This window comes from Marmota marmota, unplaced genomic scaffold (genome assembly GCF_001458135.2).
Source record: "Marmota marmota marmota unplaced genomic scaffold, marMar, whole genome shotgun sequence".
NCBI classification, from domain to species: Eukaryota; Metazoa; Chordata; class Mammalia; order Rodentia; family Sciuridae; genus Marmota; species Marmota marmota.
The window spans coordinates 19587601-19606402 of NW_026000142.1; the positions used below are offsets into that span (position 1 = coordinate 19587601).

The following is an 18802-nucleotide window of genomic DNA, read 5'->3' on the forward strand; positions in this document are numbered from 1 at the left end:
TCACTATGCCCATACCCTATAAAAGGAAAAATAAAAGCTGATGTTTCAGTAATTGTTGGATATACCTAAGTCTGTGAATATCATGAAAAGGTCAGAATACTTAGTTTTTGCCTATATCTGATTTGTCATTTAAAATAAATTTTGGTTTCAGAAAAGACACATGATGAAATAAGTCACTCACTAGAAGACCCTGAAATGTCACTATATAAAAACTCGGTATGAATAATATTTCTTTCCAGAGCACATACATCATAATATATCAAACAACTGATAATAAAATAAATCAAATAAAACAAATGATAGCAAAACTTACTGAAGTGCTGACTCAAATCAAGATTTAACTCTGTATCAATTGTTTTATGTATCCGATTGTATAAGTCATCAAAGATACTCCTTTCTTCTGAACAAATAAGGAAATTTTAAATCATGGAGTTTTCCAGAGATTTGCAGAATTTGAAAAAAAAAAAAGTAGCAATGCTTGCATCAGTTAATATGGGTATCATGCTCTAGGCATGTTTTTAAGGGTTTCATATATGTTAGCTCAAGTAACTCCCATAACAAACCCTTGAGGTAGGTATAACACTATTCCCACTTTGCATGTGAAAATAATAAAGTCAAGAGAGGATAGTAACTTGCTCAAAGTAATGTAAAATAGTTGAACTCAAGCTGTCTATCCCTAGAAGCCTATCTACTTTTCTAGATAACTTGTCCAATATAGTATGCATCTTCAGTGTAATATTCTATTGTATACTTATTGTTACTGTCAACATTAATTTAATAAACAACTATTTGTGAGCCAAATTTAAGAATACGTAATTAAAAATCGCCTCATGTCAGTATCCACTTAATATTAACTTAGTAGAAAGACTATAAAGAGTTTTGTGCTCAGACATTCAGCATATTGTTTTATGATTATACATTTTTCTATTCTATTTATGCTTTGCCTACCTTGAATTCTGTCAGGTCAGTTATGGCATTTAAGCAATTTTAAGGGGTAGTGAACCATAAACTAAATTTTCATAAATATTGTAGATGGAGGACAGGTAAAAATAAAGATGTCTACTAGTGAGTGAAAAATAAAGATGTCTACAAAAACAAATCTCTAACTGGATATATGTACTAAAGTGATTTAACATTCTTGGACTACCCATGATGAAAAATCACTCTTTATGAAAAAGAGTCATATCAATCTGGGCTTATTCACACTCCGGATTGGGAAGAGTTATTTCAAGATGTCACACATATGCTTTACAAACCAATTTACATTTGGAAAAAATATGGTGTACTTTTATTTGTAGGTAATAGAAAGAAGGAATCATCAATTTAAAGGTGGACATTTCTTCCCTAAATATACAGTATACATTGTGATCTACTTGAATGCTACTTTGTCTAATTAATACATTTTTGTGTGACCAGTAGGGTAGATGTCATTTTTTAAAAACTTTCATCCAAAACAATGGGTTTATTGACATAGCTCTGTCACACCAACCTGTTGACTTGAGGAAGTGAATTAAACTGTTTACTAATGTCATTAATGAAAATGAGGATGTGATAAATGAATATACTTGTGACATGGATCATTGTGCTAATGATCAATATCCCTAACTTCCTAGAAGTTACAGCTCTTACAAAAGAAAATTAGCTAATGTCGATTATAATTTATCAAGGTGCCACTGCTAGCTAGTGTTCTGTAAATGCATTAATAATAGCTTACAACACGTTTAAATGTAAAAGGCCCAAATAGTCAATTTTGCAAATGGAATGCTAAATTACAATTTAAGGTAGTATGCAAATATCTAAATATGTGCATAGCAGTTTAAGATGTTATTATTTGAGTGATTCTACGTAAAAGAAGAAAAGTGTTGGTGCAGTTCAGAACTATGCAAAATGTCTCATAAGGAGTGCTGGTGGAAGAAAATTCTTTTATCAAGCAATGTACTTGTTTATAGAGGAGAGATGGCTAGTGGTATGGGCCTGAGCTAATTCATTGGCATATGTTTGCTGTGTTAGTCAAGACTTCAGAAAATTAATATTGGAAAGAAAAAAAAAAACAGGTGAAAGAGACTTCACATCACTCAAATGTTCCCTGTTGCCTTTACTCAGTAAGCCTAGACTGATGGTCAGAGAGGCCATGACATATGTTGGTCCCCTCCTGGCAATGAAAACCATAGAAGTTTGAACCTCTAGAGACCAGGACTCAGTGCTAAACTGCCTGATCCTTTTCATGGAACATTTGGCATTCAATGAGAAGAACCAGTCAGACCAAGGGCCTGGCCCACAGAGAGTTATAAAAATGGCTGACAGAAGACAACTGTCCAAAGGAACAAGAGATGAACAGGCAACAAGGTACAACTAAGTCATATTACTGAAATCAGTGACATAGTATCAGAAGGCTAAGGGGAATCACTCCAAATGTCACATATCATTTTGCAGTTTCCTTTCCTGGGACTGTTTTTATCTTTGAACCACTGAATGAGGAATAATCTTCCTTTCCTAGAAAAAGGATCCTGCAACACCACAGTCATTATAAATGAAAATGATTCCCTCAGCCCTTCTTCAAAGGTGTCTATGGTTACTAACTTGGCATACTGTACATCAAAGAAAGAGAAATCATTTTGAGGACAATGAGACATGAGTTCTAGGTTAACATTGATACTCAGAGAATCAGGATGTCATCATCATGGCTCTCTATTTGAATGCATGTGCGTGAGGTTCTGGGAACAGCGGGAGTCTTAGCACAGGGTAAGACTACAGTGTTCCCTAAGGGCTGCAAAACCAAATGCTGGCATTTACCCAGCCCCAGAATGCAGAATTGGGATTACTGTTGGTGCCTGGAGAAATCTCTGGCACGCCCACCCTTGTGTGTGTGTGTGTGTGTGTGTGTGTGTGATATGAGTTGACATGAATCAAAAATAATATTGTACAGGATTGGGGGTGCAAAAACAGCACAATTCTTAAAGACTTAAAGGATGCAGCAAGGGTAGTCCCCATAATACATCCAATTATATCCCTATCTAATACATCATTATGGTTTCTGCATAAATCAGCTGGATCTTGGGGGATAAAAGTGGATTACTATGTTTTCTCTCAAATAGCATCTTCGATTGCAGCTTTCATGCCAGGTGTGCTATCTTTGTTAAAATGGATCAACATGGTTTCTGAAAAATGGTATACAATCACAGACTGAGGAATGACTCATTTTCTGCTCTGACTAGAAAAATGGATTGGAAACAGTTCCTATTCAGGGCAACAATATAGATGTAAAGCTTTGAATAAAACACTACATTTCCTGACCTCTATCACAATATATTCCAAATAAATATATATTAAAATTCAGAAAAAGCTTTGGCTGTCACCTCTTTTATAGCATACATGAGCTAAGAATAGCTTTTACATTTTTAAAATTATGATATACACTTTAAAAACCAATATCAGTTTTTGAGTGAAAACAGTTGCTCAAATTTGCTTATTTTGAAGCAGAGATAAAAAAAATTATTGTTTTCTCCTTTGCAAAATTTTGCCAGCCTCTGAACTAGACTATCTTGCCTTACAGAACTGAGCATTGGTCAACTATGACAATGATAGTGTGCTAATTGAATTAAATGAATGAAATACCTAATGCTTTATACATGTGTAATTTTTTAAAGTTATACAGAAGATACTAATTCCAAAATTCAATGGGAAGGGTTATAAGATGTAATATTTTCTTTTTTTGTTTGTTTAAAGGTTTTACTTATAAGACTTGATCCTGACTCTTATTATATAAGACTATATATCTGGTTACTCAAAAAAGCTATACAAACATGCTACTTTGGATGCTCCTAAAGTTAATGTGGTTGATCAAATACTGGAAAACAGATGAAATGTCCTGTTTAGAAGTTTTTATAGTTTTTTTTTTCTTCTTATATCCTAATTTTAAGATATTGGCCCAATTTTGTCTTATTCATTTTTCCTACAAAGTTCACATTTTAGTTTCTATTTTTCTTATAAAAACTTTATTTTCTAACTGTGTTGCTTTTGATCATTTTAGGGGCATTGTGATTTATGTAACTAAATTTCTTCCTTATCATTTTGGCCTAAGCATTTACAAACTTATTTTCTCCAGTAACTTACAGTGTAATTTTTTCCATGTAATTTTTTCTCATCTCATTATTAATTTTGCAAAGGTTTGACAATAGTTTGACAGTTTTGATTATTTTCTCATCTTACTAGTATAGACACACATGTGTGCATGTGCACATACTCACACATGTGTGCACACACACACATTTTCTTATCTCAGGTTATATCATGAAAAAGAGCAAGTTCTTTTTTAGTTAGGGTGCCTCAGGATACTTCAAGATACATTCCTTTGACAGATTGCTTTGATTCACAATTATATCTTGCTTTTGTGAGTCTTGATGATTTGTAATTGCTCTAAATTACCTTCATTTTATCAAAAGATGCTAGTAATTATTTGATTTGCATAAACTCTGCCATTGGAAATAATTTATAGAAAAATAATAAATTTGCAGCTTGAAAGCAAATGAATAATCAAAGACACAATGACTAACTTTGTGATTCAAGAGACAAGATGACTTTAAATAAGGAGTTAGTATAATGAAAATATTATTTAATTTCAAAAACAATTTATGAACTAAGCTTTCAGAGTAACTTAGCATAGCAAGGAATCAAATAGAGGGAAATGGGACTTCACATGCATTCCCACTCAGAGAAAAAGAGATACCTGAAATTGGAACACATAAAGAATTGTTATAAAAATGATAACAATAATATTGTTGCATAACATACATTGGAATATGAAATTATGGCTGATTTTACCAGAAAACAAACAAACATAAGAATAAACATTTTCTGTAAATTCTTCTTTGTGGTGTTTTGTGTGCTTTCACTCTGTCTATGCTACCAATAAGCAAATTGGGACAAAGAAAGGTTATCACTGCAACAAGTGTCTTGTCTGTATAATTTGAGAAAATAAATCATTCAGACAGTGTATACTGTCATAAAGATAGCAAGATTTCCTTCCAACATTTGAGTTTTTGATGCTTTATCCTGGCCCCTTTTTAGGAAACATCATCTGTAAACCAGATCACGAATTTGGGAAAGAGGAACATTTATGAGACTTGCTTTAGTGGAAAACATGATAAAACATTTCTTAGCTTATTCATCATTTTCTTTTCCTTTTTTTAAGTACTAGTATAAATGTTTTGCATGTATGAAAGCCAAGGAGGAACTTTAAGCTCAAATTATCTAAAAAAAAATTGAAAAATCCTCTCCTGGAAAACAATAAGGATAATATTTTATTTGACAAAACAGTCAAAAACAACCATGCTATGTTTCTGCAGTTGCTCTCCACACCATTTCATCTGCCCCACCCCCACAAAAAAAAAAAACCTAACAAAGGGGAAAGAATTAATTCAAAAAATTATTAGCAATTTTGGTAAATTAGTGAAGTCTGTAGCATTCTTCTCTGATATTTCTTCAATAAACCCCTCCCAACTCAGGCAGCTGGAAGGTGGACCTGTCTTGGGAATCAGCATTCTTGCTGCTGGAGGAGGTGAATTGAGATGATAAACAGAAACATTCTGGTGATGTTGACAGTAAAATTTGCTAACTTGTAGGAAATGGAAGATGAGGAAACTCATTGTTCTTTTAACCTATAGTTACAATTGTGTTTTGAGTAAGGGACAGATCAGCCCGAATTAAATGAACCAAATCTAGAAGTGAGAGCTCCACAAATAAGTGCTGTAAGCCTACCTGATGTCTGACTAGAAAATTCCACAACAGTGCAGGTAAATTGAGAGAACCCAGTAAATAATTAAAACTAAAGCAGATTAGAAAACCAACTGATGTTTATATGAACTCTCCAACAGACACCCAGGGCTTAAGATTTTTTTTAAATTTCTTCTTGATTTTTTTGATATCTTTATTTTATTTATTTATTTTTATGTGGTGCTGAGGATTGAACCCAGGGCCTAACATGTTCTAGGCGAGTGCTCTACCATTGAGCCACAATCCCAGCCCTGGGTTTAAGATTTTTGAGCACAAAATCTCCTAAAATAATTATTGTATGACAATTAATATGTAAAATAGAATAAGTAGTGTGAAAGAAATGATTAATGCTAAAGGGAAGAGGTAAAATAAACTGACTTTCAGTGATCCAGATATTGGACTGAGCAAGATGACAATATCAAAGCATTTGTTATAAAAAGGATCAAGTCTTGAATGACATCAAATTTGAAAAGTTCAGGTAAAATATGTTTATAATAACTAACAAATGTCAAATAAGTAGAAATTTATAAAATGGAAATCTAGAATTGAAAAGTACAATACTGGAGTTAAGATGAAAATATACAAAAAGGGTTCAAAAGTAGATCTGAGACAGCAGAAAAATACTAATGAACAAAGAAATAGATCAGTAGAAATTCTTTAATCTGAAGGCCAAAGAGTAAATTTAAGAAAACAGAGTGTGTACAAACACTAGCTATCTCAGTTTTAGGTTAGAGGAACTGAGGTCTGCTTCATGCTACATTCTCCCAGAGCTGCCCAGAGGGCCTGAATCTCTTGAAACATGCTACTTCTGGTTTCCTCCTCTTCCCTCTCATGTCCCCAAACATGTATCTCCCAAGAAAAATCCTCCAATTAGACTAACTGCCCTCATTTTTTTTAAATATTTTAGAGAACTCCAGATTGATATAGTAGTTTATAAAGCAATTTATATTTATATATAAATTATTTGCCTACTGATTCATTGTCTACCTTGTTCCACCAGAATATAAACCACACAAGGGAAGATATCTTGTTTGTACAAATTCATTGCTTTCTCCCCAGCTATTAGAGCATTCTCAGGACCACAATACATGTTTAACAAAATCTTTATTGAGTGAATAAATAAATGTAATATCCACTTGTACTTTTATTGTGTTTTCTCATATCATTCTATACCTCTAGTCTTTCCTTTTTGCTTTTAAACTGAGAAAAATATAAAATTTCTACTGAGTTGATAGATGGCTTATACTTTAAAGTATGTACAGATCAATGATTTAATTTTAAATTTATTTATTCCATTTTAAAAAAGTATTTATTTCATTGTTTAAAGCTGTTTAGCTTTTAAAAGTTATTTTAAACCCCCAAAGATTTTTCAGTACCAGTGTTAGATGACTCTTTTATCTTAAAAAACAATCCCCAACAAAAGGTTTTTAACCTCAACCTAAAAATCACAGCTTGATAGAGCTATAAAGGGATTTTTTTCCCTCCAAAGGCAACTTAACACTTGTGAAAAAGATTGTTTTATCTTATTAAAGACTGATCATCTCTATGTGATAAAATATCTGTAATTAAAATTCATGGTCTCTTCTGTAAAAGGCAAAACTATAGATACAGAAAACAGACAATGTTTGCCAGGCTCTGAGTGGTAGAAAAGTTGACTACAAAAGAGCAACACCTGGAAAATTTTTGTATCTTGATTTTAGGATCTGATAATAAGACTTTATGCACTTGCCAAAATTTATACAACTGCCAATCAATATAAGTGAATTTTACTCAATTTATATTTAAAACATAATGGTCTGACATCCTGAATGTTGACTGAGTCTCCTCATGAGTTTGGAAAAAATTAAGCCATGTGGAAATTGTTAACTAAGGGCACCTTGACAGAATTCGTCAGTATTAGAAAGTAGCCAGGACACTTGCTATGAAACAAAAAGCATTTTGAATATTTTTCTGTATTTAGTTTCATTATTAATATACTGAATACATTTTCCCTCTACATATTTTGATCCCTGCTTCACACCATACCTACAGTACTATCAAGGATTACAAGGGCAAGAGGGGCAGGGCAGAAGAAAGGGAACAGGCAACTCTTCCAGTTTTAATAAATGGACGGTATTCATTTCATTTCTCTTTTGATAATGATTACTTTTATTAATTATGTTTCTGGAGGTTATAAACATTCCACTATCAGTCTTAAGTAACTTTTGTGTCTTCTCTGTCTCGGTTGTCTCATATTCTCTTCTTCTGTCTCTATCTCTGCCACTTTAACTGTCTTTTTCAGATTTATAAAGACCTAACAATGACAAAATTAATACAGGATCACTTCAAATTAAATTCAGAAGAAGTCACAAAAGAAATGAAAATACTGCTAAATCAAGATCTCCTAGTGCCTTGTGGTTCTTAAGTGGGATTATAACAGATCCTAAAGGGACACAATGGTATTTACCTATGGAAGCCAATAAGAATTACAGTTTGGGTGATGTTGTAACACATGGAATGATTTCTATCTAATTTCTACAAAGAATCCTAAAAACACAGATTTTTTTTATAAATTAATTAAATTGATAGTCTTCTGATAATTTTTTTAAGTTTTGTAATTATGAAATTTCCATAGCCTAAATTCCTCTAACCAAAGATGTAAAACACCTGAGGCAAGTTCCCTGAAATATGTTATAAACAAAGTTGCTGTATATTCAACTTTAGATTTTTTCCTGAGAAAAGAGTCTTTTTTTTTTAATTATTTATCACTAATGACTCAGTTATCTATTGCTGTATAAAACCACCCAAAAATGTGGTGCTTCACAACAACATTAAGTTTCATAGTTTCACAGGTTGCCTGGGCAGATTTCTGCTGCTTTCACTCTGTGGACTTATGTGTCCATTCATATGAAGGGAGCCTGGGATAAAAGTGCCCTCCCTATTAGTCCTCTGGGACACCCTGAGTTCTCCATGAGGATTGATATTTCTAGTGGGGCTCAGACGGACTTCCTTAAAGGGCAGCCTCAGGTGAGGGGTCCAAAATGGAGATGGAAGTTTGAGCTCTACTGGAGGCTAATGCTTGGAAAATTGCACGAGGTTACTTCTGCCACAATCTGAAGGACATCATAATTCAAGAAGTGGACAAATCGGTGTTCTCTATTGATAGAAATTATTGGAAAATATTGCTGCCATACTTCACAACTCACTAATTACTCAGCCTCCTGCTTTTTTTCTAATATTTACACACAGTTGCAAAGCTTCACCTGATCTAGTTTTATGAAGGCTTGCCTTTCACATTCTCCATATCAATGCCCTTGGTTATCTACTTAAATATTTTCCCAGAATTTTTTGTAATCAAAATTACTTGGCTAGATCTCTCAAATTAGTGTATTTTATTTAATACATCAACTCAAATTTCAGGCATTACTACTCTAAAGTTTATAATTATAATAAGTACTTTCCATATTTCAGCTACTAATTGACTTAAATGTTACTTTGTGTCAGACACTTGGTTTGGAAAACATCTTAATGACCTTTATTTATCTCTACTTCATAGTTGAAGAAACTAAGGATTCACAGTGTTAGGGAACATCTCCAGATGATCTCCAAGATCAAGCCTTACAAAATTGTGCATAATGTGCTATCACATCATAAGTAAGAATATTGATTTCATAAATTTACCTATTATTCACTTCTGGTTTCAGAGTCAGGATCACTCTAAGCACAAACCCTATCTTATTATCTGCACTTTAATGAGGAACTCTGTTATTATACAGAAAAAGAAGCCTCATTCAAGTAAGTGGCTGCTAGTATTAGAAAGGCTACCTTCATGTGAGCACAGATGTATTCGCTGGAATGGCAAAGAGGGCTCCCTAAAAACCACGCAGAGCAATGATATAGACAAGAGTCACAAGACTCCTACTTAGAAGCCACAGAATCAATAGGAGAGTAGAGTGGAACTGAAAACAAAGAGAAAGGCCAAAAGCCTGGAAAGATTTGAAGAAAGGATTCCTCCCCACCAAAAAACATACAAATTCTAAAGAAGAGCTATGTACTAAGACAGTTTGTGAACCCCTTAAAAAGGCAGAAACGAGCCAGAGATTGAACTACAGCACAAAGCAAAGTGGACTGGTGACTTCTATAGAAATTGTGAAGTTAGCCAATCCCCATAAACCAAATGCCAAATGTTTTCTCTGATACAAGTAGTCTGATTCATAGTGGGATAGGAAGGGGGAGCATGGGAGGAATAGATTAATTCTAGATAGGGCAGAGGGGTGGGAGGGGAAGGGAGGGGGCATGTGGTTAGAATTGATAGTGGAATGTGATGGACATCATTATCCAAAGTACATGTATGAAGACACGAATTGGTGTGAATATACTTTGTATACAACCAGAGATATGAAAAATTGTGCTCTATGTGTGTCATAAAAATTGTAATGCATCCTGCTGCCATATATAAATTAAATAAATAAATAAATTGAAATCTCTTTGGAAAGGAAGCACTTTCCTCCATTATCAGTTTTACATAGAAAACTTCCTTACATAGAATGAGATAGGAACTTCATGTGTTCTGCAAATAGAACCTTAATTGCCTTGTTGCTTTTATTAGTACATGTTGTTGTAAGAATCATCCCTTGCCTCAAGAATTGACTTATGGTATAATTCTGGAAAAGGAAGCCACAGTTCCTCATCTCAGTGTTTGTTGAAACAGATTTTGGCAGTAAATAACAATCTTTATGGACCATGAGTCTAACCCAGTCATGATGCTCCTATACCCTGAGTACAATCTGCTGGCCAACTAGTTTATGAGCTCTCAGTAGAAAAATAAATGGTCCAGAAAATATATTCTTACCACTGAAAATCAAATAAAAGACATATGCTGAAAATAGATGGCTGCTTAAGACCAAAAATGAGGAATATACTCAGCATATATTGGATAATAGGATTTGATCCCAGAAATTTCGTGCAGCTGGCCCAACATGAGTGTCATACCTTACTAACAAGGCAGGTGGAATTGCTCTGAGACTTTTGTTTTCCATGATTTATACATGGAGGAAAGAAGTGTAGGAGTCAGATTTAATAAGATCCGTTTGGGGGGATGAGTTTTATTTTTGCTTTTATTTTCTTTAGATGAACACTTAAGTTTTGATTAGATGCTAGTCTTCCAAAAATAGCTGAAAGGGCAATGATTGAGTTTATGTAGTTCATTGTCTACTTTGTTATTATTATTATTATATCATATTAAATTTTATTTAATTATGTGTATCAAACAAACTCATCTATGCATTATCACATTCTCATGGCTTCTAAGTAATGGATGCCTGCTTGTCTTCTGCAAGTTTATGGGTTCAAAGCCATCTGGGTGCTCAAGATTACAAGAGATCTCTATCCCAGACCTCATGGTCCAAATTTCTTCTGTATCGGGATCATGTATTTAGCATGTAAGATTATCTATGGCCATTAACGCATCTTTAGAAAGATGTTTATAATTTCCGTAGTATTAGCATTTATAACCTGAGTTTATGCTCTCTACAAATATATGGCTCCAAATAAAACATACGTAATTCACACAACTCAAGCCTCAACTTCTACAACTAGGCTAGGACACACTCATTGTCAAGCCAAACTGATATCACTGGGCAAACTTCTTCAGAAAATCTGGCTCTACTCCTAAAGCAAGTCACCACAAGCATCTCTTTCATTCTCTATCTATCATTCTTCCTATTCCTTAGAAAAGTCTTATAGCTAGTTAGTCTCATAATCAAGATTCGAGTACACTAATTTTGTATGTGTTAAATATTTCTCTTTTTCTCTCAATTTTCTCTCTTTCCCTCCCTTCCTCTCTATTTCTCTCTGAAATCAAGAAGCAAAACTGAAGTCCTAAGGTGACTTCAGGAATAAATCTTGAAAAATTTTTAGTAAAACTTTGCTTGTTTTCTAATGATCCCTTTGTTAGCAGTGTTTCTGGGGGACAGGAGATATTAGGATATTTGACACCACCAAGTATGGACTGGATCTTGTTTCTCAGAAAGCCAGTCAAGCTCCCACTTCACTGGGCAAATGTTAATCAATTTCCATAAGCTCTAGGTATGAGAATAAGGTGTCAGGTTGCAAGGCATTCTCCAGTGTGCTTATAAATTCACCTGAGCTGGGATTCTTCCTCCACAGAAGAAAAAGCCTCCTTGGCTAGCCAAAACCAAGCTGTGATATGTGCACAATACAAAATGACACAGTTCTGTCACTCTGCCCTGCTCCTCCTTGAGTGAATCAGGGCAGGGCATCTTACATTTAAGTTATAATAAAATATCTTTAATCTATGAGAGTTCTCAAGCACTATGTTTGTAAAATAAATAGAGGAGACTTCCATGTGTAAAACTAGTGAGTGGTAAGTTCTCTTGCAAACTAGAAAGTGAATATATCAAACAAAACCCTCAAATATTGTGCTTTTTTTCTAGTTTTGTAATTTTGTTCTTATTTTTGCCTTAATTTTGCTATTTATTAGGATGGACAAAAACATTAACCAACAACTGGATAATACACACAAGTCAAGAATTAGAAACCCAGCTCTAGTTGATTTTAATACTTGTCCTTTCAAGAAAAAGTACTATAAAGTTTGAGAGATAGAAACTGCATATTGATAAAACAAAGGGGTAGAACTCGTGGAGGGGTGCATGCCCCATGTTTAGGTATGAAGGTGGTTAAAAAAAAAAAAGCCCCAATATAGGTCAATAAGCAGGCCAAGGAGATGAATGAGGAAGATGGGCTGTCAAGTGGAAACAGAATGAGAAGAAGAAACTTGAGGAGCTAAAAGCAGAAGCCATAGGGAAGGCACCTGGCCAGAGGCAGAATTAAAAATCAAAAAAAGGCCAGCTGCATCTTGTGCCTCAGGCAAAGGTGAGCTTTTTTCCATTTTTACTGAAACATCTGAATTCCTTGCCATAAAGTCTTTTGTCATCTACAGCAAGAATGAAGGGTTATCTTGGGGCCTGTTTATGTTTCAGAAAAAAAAAGTGTTAAATACACATGTGAATTACTCATCTAGATAGATTTTATATTATAGATATTATATATATATATTTATATTTTATATTATAAACATTATATATACATAAATATATGTGTGTGTAAACTCTTTCTAGATAAGAAATTCATTCACAAAAATGTTAACAAATATTGTTCTTTCGGAGACTATATTATTCATGTTTCTAAATTCATTTTCAGGCATAGTCTGAAAAAAACATTTGTAGTCATAAATATATTGTTTCACCCGACTTCTGTGTTTTTCCTTAGGAGATAGTTGCAAGACAATAATGGATCTTTTTGTTTATAGTCCCCTGTGAAACAACCCTTTATTTTTCATTCAAGTTCATAGTTAAGAGGAATTTTTAAATATTTTCCTCAATTTCCATTCCACTTTTTCATTTCTCTCAGTGTGTCCACATTCTCACTACACATCTTACTTTTTCACTTTAGAAAGCATATTATCTCAACTTCTTAATCTGTGGAAATGGAAGAATACTACTGACATTTACCTCTCAGAAATAAATTAAATTTTAATAAAAGATAACTGCTTAACCTGCTTACAGAAGTGCCAGAAACAGTGAATCTAAAATTGTTAGTTATTATTATTGTTTTTAATTATTTTTTAGTAGTAGTTGGACACAATACCTTTATTTTATTTATTTTTATGTGATGCTGAGGAACGAACCCAGGGCCTCACATGTGCCAAGTGAGCGTTCTACCTCTGAGCCACAACCCCAGCCCATCATCATTATTTTGTCTATTCATGAGAGCATCTAGAATACTTCCTCTACTTTAATATACTGACAGCCTGTTGTTTTTTTTTCCCCCAGTCTTCAAGGATTCTGCTACCTTTTCCATGTTTTCCAATCTTACATTCATCAATGCCCTGAGTCAGAAATTCTGAAAAAGGCCATTAGTTATCCTTCTGTCAGCAATGTGTATTGCTTCTCCAATTCTCTATTACATCCAAGTAGATCTAAAAGACAGTACCATCCCTAATGGAACCTAAACTGAGCAAATACAACTACACAGCCATCCTTATAAAGAACATAAAGCAACACAAACTATTTTCTTCATTTATAGGAAGCCAACACAAGTGCCTAGTAATTTTAGATATATTAAACTTTTCAAATTTTGAGGTCATTTATTAACCCCTTGAAGGTAGTGTGTGTTGAGGATAGGATGGGGTGGACAGAACTCGGTCAAAGCTGACCCTGAGCTCCAGAACTCTCACTGATGAGTTCTGCCTGTCCTGGAGCAGACTGCACACCCTACCTACCATGCCTCGGCCATGTTTCCTTGTATGCTTAAATCTGGGCGTTAGGAGCAGCTAGTGAGTTTCTCACTGTGTTCTGTTACTAGGAACCATTCAATCCCTGGGGATAAATTCTCTCATATTCTTTCTATTTTTTTGTTAAATCTCTAAAGATCTTTTTTTTTTCCCTTTAAAAAACATGCCTGCAGCAGAGCTGTATTTCACAGCTGGCATATTGATTTTAGTGTGAAGTTCCTAAGGATACCTGCACTATAAATGGTTATTATGTTCTATTATAAAATAGTGCCACTGGTTATAGACGTCTCTCTCTTCCCACCTCTCTTATTCTTCCTTGCTGAACTCTCTCATTTTTCAGCTCATTTTCAACTCTGTTAGCTCAGTCAGTGGGAAAAGGTTACACATGCAGGTATGCAATGGCTTGAATGGAACAATTCAAGAAATCCAAGCACCCTAGATGCTTCTGTTTGGGCTGTGAATAAAACTATAGCAGAGACTGAGGATGCTGCTCATTGCCAACATAAGACTCTTTGCATTCAATAATTTTGTGAACTAAGATAGTTACACAAATCACAGGTCATATCTCATATCTTCTAAAAACCATATGCCTTTAATGAGTTATTATGTAATTCTATTTTTATTATTAGAATTCAATAGATGTTCACTATTTTATTGCTTTCATGAATACTTTTTTTAAGGATGGGGAACTGAAATGCAAAGAGGTTAAAAAAAAGTGTTCAGAAACCACAGAGAATAAAACAGATTATATACATGTGTATATATATAAAACATGTGATTTTAAGCTAGGCTCAAAATTGAATGGAAAAGCACAGTTTTAATATCTAAGTACAGGATCCTTGTCTTGAACTTTCTAAGGATTAGTCATTTCATGGATTTGGGAATAGGTAGTTACCCTAGGTATTTTCCAGAGTAACATTTAGTCACAAATTAGGTAATTCAAAATTTGCATGTAGACAGTACTATACTATATGGATTCTACAGACTAAAGATATTCAAATTCAGTTTCCATTGAAATTAATTGAGAAGTTGATATATAACTATGTAATCAATAAGGATTTTTTTTTCTGTTGTTGCAGAATCAAATCTTTCTCATTACAATGAAACCCATGGCTCAAAGCTAAGTATGAAGGAAAGTATTAATCATTCAGTATGTACTCCTCCTAAACTTTTCAAAAAACAGAAGAATCAGTGGTAGGAAAATCCATAATTACCTGTTCCACTGTTCTCTGTCAATTTGTACCAGCACAAGACTGGCAAGTAATGGGAAGAAATCTATGGTGACTTTGGACATGAGAAGGATTGTGATACTTGTGGTGGGATTTTTTTTTTTTTAATTTTACCTTCTTAAAACAAATATTATTTCTACCTGTTCCCCCTTGATCCAATAAACTGGAGAAAGAGAGAAAAGACTTTAATAAATGTAGAAATTTTAAGTTTCTACAAAAAAGAAGTAAGTGGGCATAGGGACAAGTTAATGGGTTGAGCTTTCTTACTGTTCGGACACGAGAAAAACACTGACTAGGTGAGAGGATCTCAAGAGTCAAGAGTTCTGATGTGTGCTTCCAGGGTGAGCCTAGCAGGGAAGCAGTTACAGCTACTATTCTCAATTAGGAAAATATATGCAGTGGGGAGGCCCTGTTGAGACTATAAAAAAGTACCCATTTTGTAAGAAAAAAGCACCTCCTTTGTGTGATTACAACCCAGTACCAGATCATGCATTGTAATGAGCAGAGCATAGGATGGATCCCCTCTCCCTTGACCCCTGCCTGGATGCAAGGTATGCAGGTCACAGCTTGTCAAATTACATGTAGATTCCTGGTGGACTAAGTATTAAAATGTTGTCATCAACAGCCAAAAAATTATGGACTGCAGCACATAGTCACTTAACAGAGAAAGATCAATTTTCATGATTATTTAAATTAGTCATATAGCTTTTTTCTCCTTGCAGCTCACAATGGAAGAAACATTGTGCTAAGAAGAGAAAGGGTGTTATAAATGTAGTCCATGCCCACAATATCCTGTTTCTGTATTATAAACAATGTAGAATTTTTTGTTTTTGGTACCCGGGATTAAATCCAGATGCACCCAACCACTGAGCCACATCCCCAGCCCTTTCTAAAATATTTTATTTATAGATAGGCTTCCACTGAAATGCTTAGGGCTTCCCTAAACTGCTTAGGCTGTCTTTGAACTAACAATCCTCCTGCCTCAGCCTCTTGAGCTATTGGAATTACAGCTATGCACCACCATACCTAGCTAACAATGCAGATTCAATAAGAAGAGATAAGATGAAAATGAAACTTGATAAATTTTATGGAATCTATCTGAGCTGTTGAGAGGCAAGGGATTTCAAGAAAAAGTTTACAACTCCCCCACCCCTACCCCTACCCTGTGTTTAGATATTTTTCCTTTGCAAATTTTCAATACACTTCTTTCTCCATTATTATAATAATCATCTCTTTCTAAATACATAGAAATTATGTGTTGTTATGTAAATTATGTATTATTGCCTCCATTTTTCATAATAGAAGACATTCCTCAGGTAAGTTATTCATTCAGATGAAATGACCAGAATCCAAATGTGGACTGACTTCAAGTCCATTTTTAAAAGTAATCTTTCAAAGAGTACCTCCACCCTTCACCAATGTTTGACAATGGACAGGAGGCCTTGTAAGAATGTCTTGGAAACTCTCTCATATTCTTTACTGATCTTTAGATATTAACCTAAAGGTTTATGGAAATCTGTACTTAAAATTTCTGTTTAATTTTTGCTGTTGGCTGAGCACACTGAAGTTTTTACATTGTAATGAACAAATTATCTGCCACACCAGTAATATTTTGATCCTTATAGTTTTTAAGTCATGTAGCCATAAATTATGTGGTGCCACTTCATAATTAAATGGTGTCAACCCATGGATGTTAATTAAGCCTTTTGTATTGCACCAGAAAACTTTGAACACATACAGGTAATTGTCAGTATATAGAAAGAATATAATATGGTCTTTGCTTCTGGAAAGTCATTGCTAAAGTATGTGATTTTTTTTTTTCATTTCACTTGGACTTCAACACCTAAAACCTCTTTCCTACATTAAAGGAATCCCTTCATCACAGGAAAGTCTCCCTCTCATGGCAGAAGCTGTCTTTTACAGTTTTGTCAGAAGCTACAGCCTGAGCATTGGATATATGTGTCCACCACTCAGATGAACCTGCTCCAAATGGTAAATCTGCATTTAATGTCATACAGGAGGCTGGATCACGTAGAACTTACAGCACAGCAGTTTTTCTGGTTTCTAGATCTGGTGGCAACATCTCTTATAGAGTCAGAATGCAGAGCCAGTATCAGGGGTGTGAATTGTGCTAGTCGCTGTGTCTGGTTTTACAGCCAAAGACTCTAGTGTTCTCATTGGGTTAGTCTCCTACACAATATTGCACTTTGCCTTCAAGCTGATTTTCTGATCTTTATAGGTAGGCTATGAACTAAAAGCACCCTTTAACTAAATATTTAAATCAATAAATAAGCCTAATAAAAGTTCAGCTGTGGTGTGGATAGGACAATATTGATTATTCAGGATCAGTCATGCAAATTGTCCTATTGAATAATTTCTTCATTGATTTGGTGTTGGGAGGAAGAAAACAGTTTCTAAACATTGACTGTTGGAAGTACACATTATTTTTAAAAATAACTTATAAAAATATATATTTTAAAACAATGGATTTAAAAGTGCAACATTTCAAATGCTTCAAAAATCATGTGAAATTCTGATGTAGATATTTCAATGTGTGAACACATATTTAATGATTAGAATCATTTTTGTACACAGAATTGTTTCAGGTGTTTGGCCTTTACTATCAGCAAAATTTAAAAATGTGAGATAACTGAAGATATCTACACAAAATTGGAACTGATTGGAACTGTATAATTGGTAAAATTTTTCTGGCTTTTCCACTGATAATCCTTTAAACTGTGAATGAGTGTGAGATAATTCATCGTAGGTGTTTGTAAATATGAGATATGAGTTAATTTATAGTCTGACCATGCTAAATTTCTTTAGGGTATCTGCAATTTCTAACCAAGCTAGGCAGTGGAAACACACACACACACACACACACAAACACACACACAATTGTACATGAACCCAATTGTCAAAGCACTAATATCCAAACTCTAAAACTGAAGCTGTGAGCTGCAGCCATTTCCACGCCCCCCTCAGTGTGGATATGGTTGATAAATTCCATAATAAAAATAAAGGAAACAAAGCCAAGTGAACACTGCCCACCCCCCCCAACAAAAAACAACCTCTCAGAACAAGACCTTGCTCTTGCCTGATTTGTCCAGTACCCACTTCATGTGCATTGTTTCAAACTGTTGAGGAAAATATTGCAGTATAGAGAATTACATCACTGCAGTCTCCATATCACAAATGTTCCCAGTGATGGCCCTTCCTCTTCTTCACCTGACCATATGAACACATATAGAACTCCATTAGCTCCTCTCCACCAAGCCATTTCATCAGACATGGTATCTCTGAAGATTTGTCAATACTAATAAAAAAAACCTCAAACCTATTATAACCTGATTGGTCTAATATTACATTTGATCAATATAAATTTACAAAACATATTTTTTCATGTAATCTTTGAATATGAATTGTTTTTATTCTCCTGAGACTGTGGGGGAAAAGTTGCTCCTAGTAAAAAGCTTATATATATATATATATATATATGTATATATAT

General features: G+C 34.2%; 1 long non-coding RNA gene across 1 annotated transcript in view; it reads left to right on the forward strand.

Annotated features, from left to right (window-relative positions):
- Positions 1-1043: 1043 nt before the first annotated feature.
- LOC125611353 overlaps positions 1044-18802 on the forward strand; it is a 19517-nt gene continuing 1758 nt past the window's right edge. The window contains exons 1-2 of the long non-coding RNA XR_007341512.1: positions 1044-1057; positions 11780-11786. This is a non-coding gene — a long non-coding RNA (uncharacterized LOC125611353). The remainder of the gene's footprint in view (positions 1058-11779; positions 11787-18802) is intronic.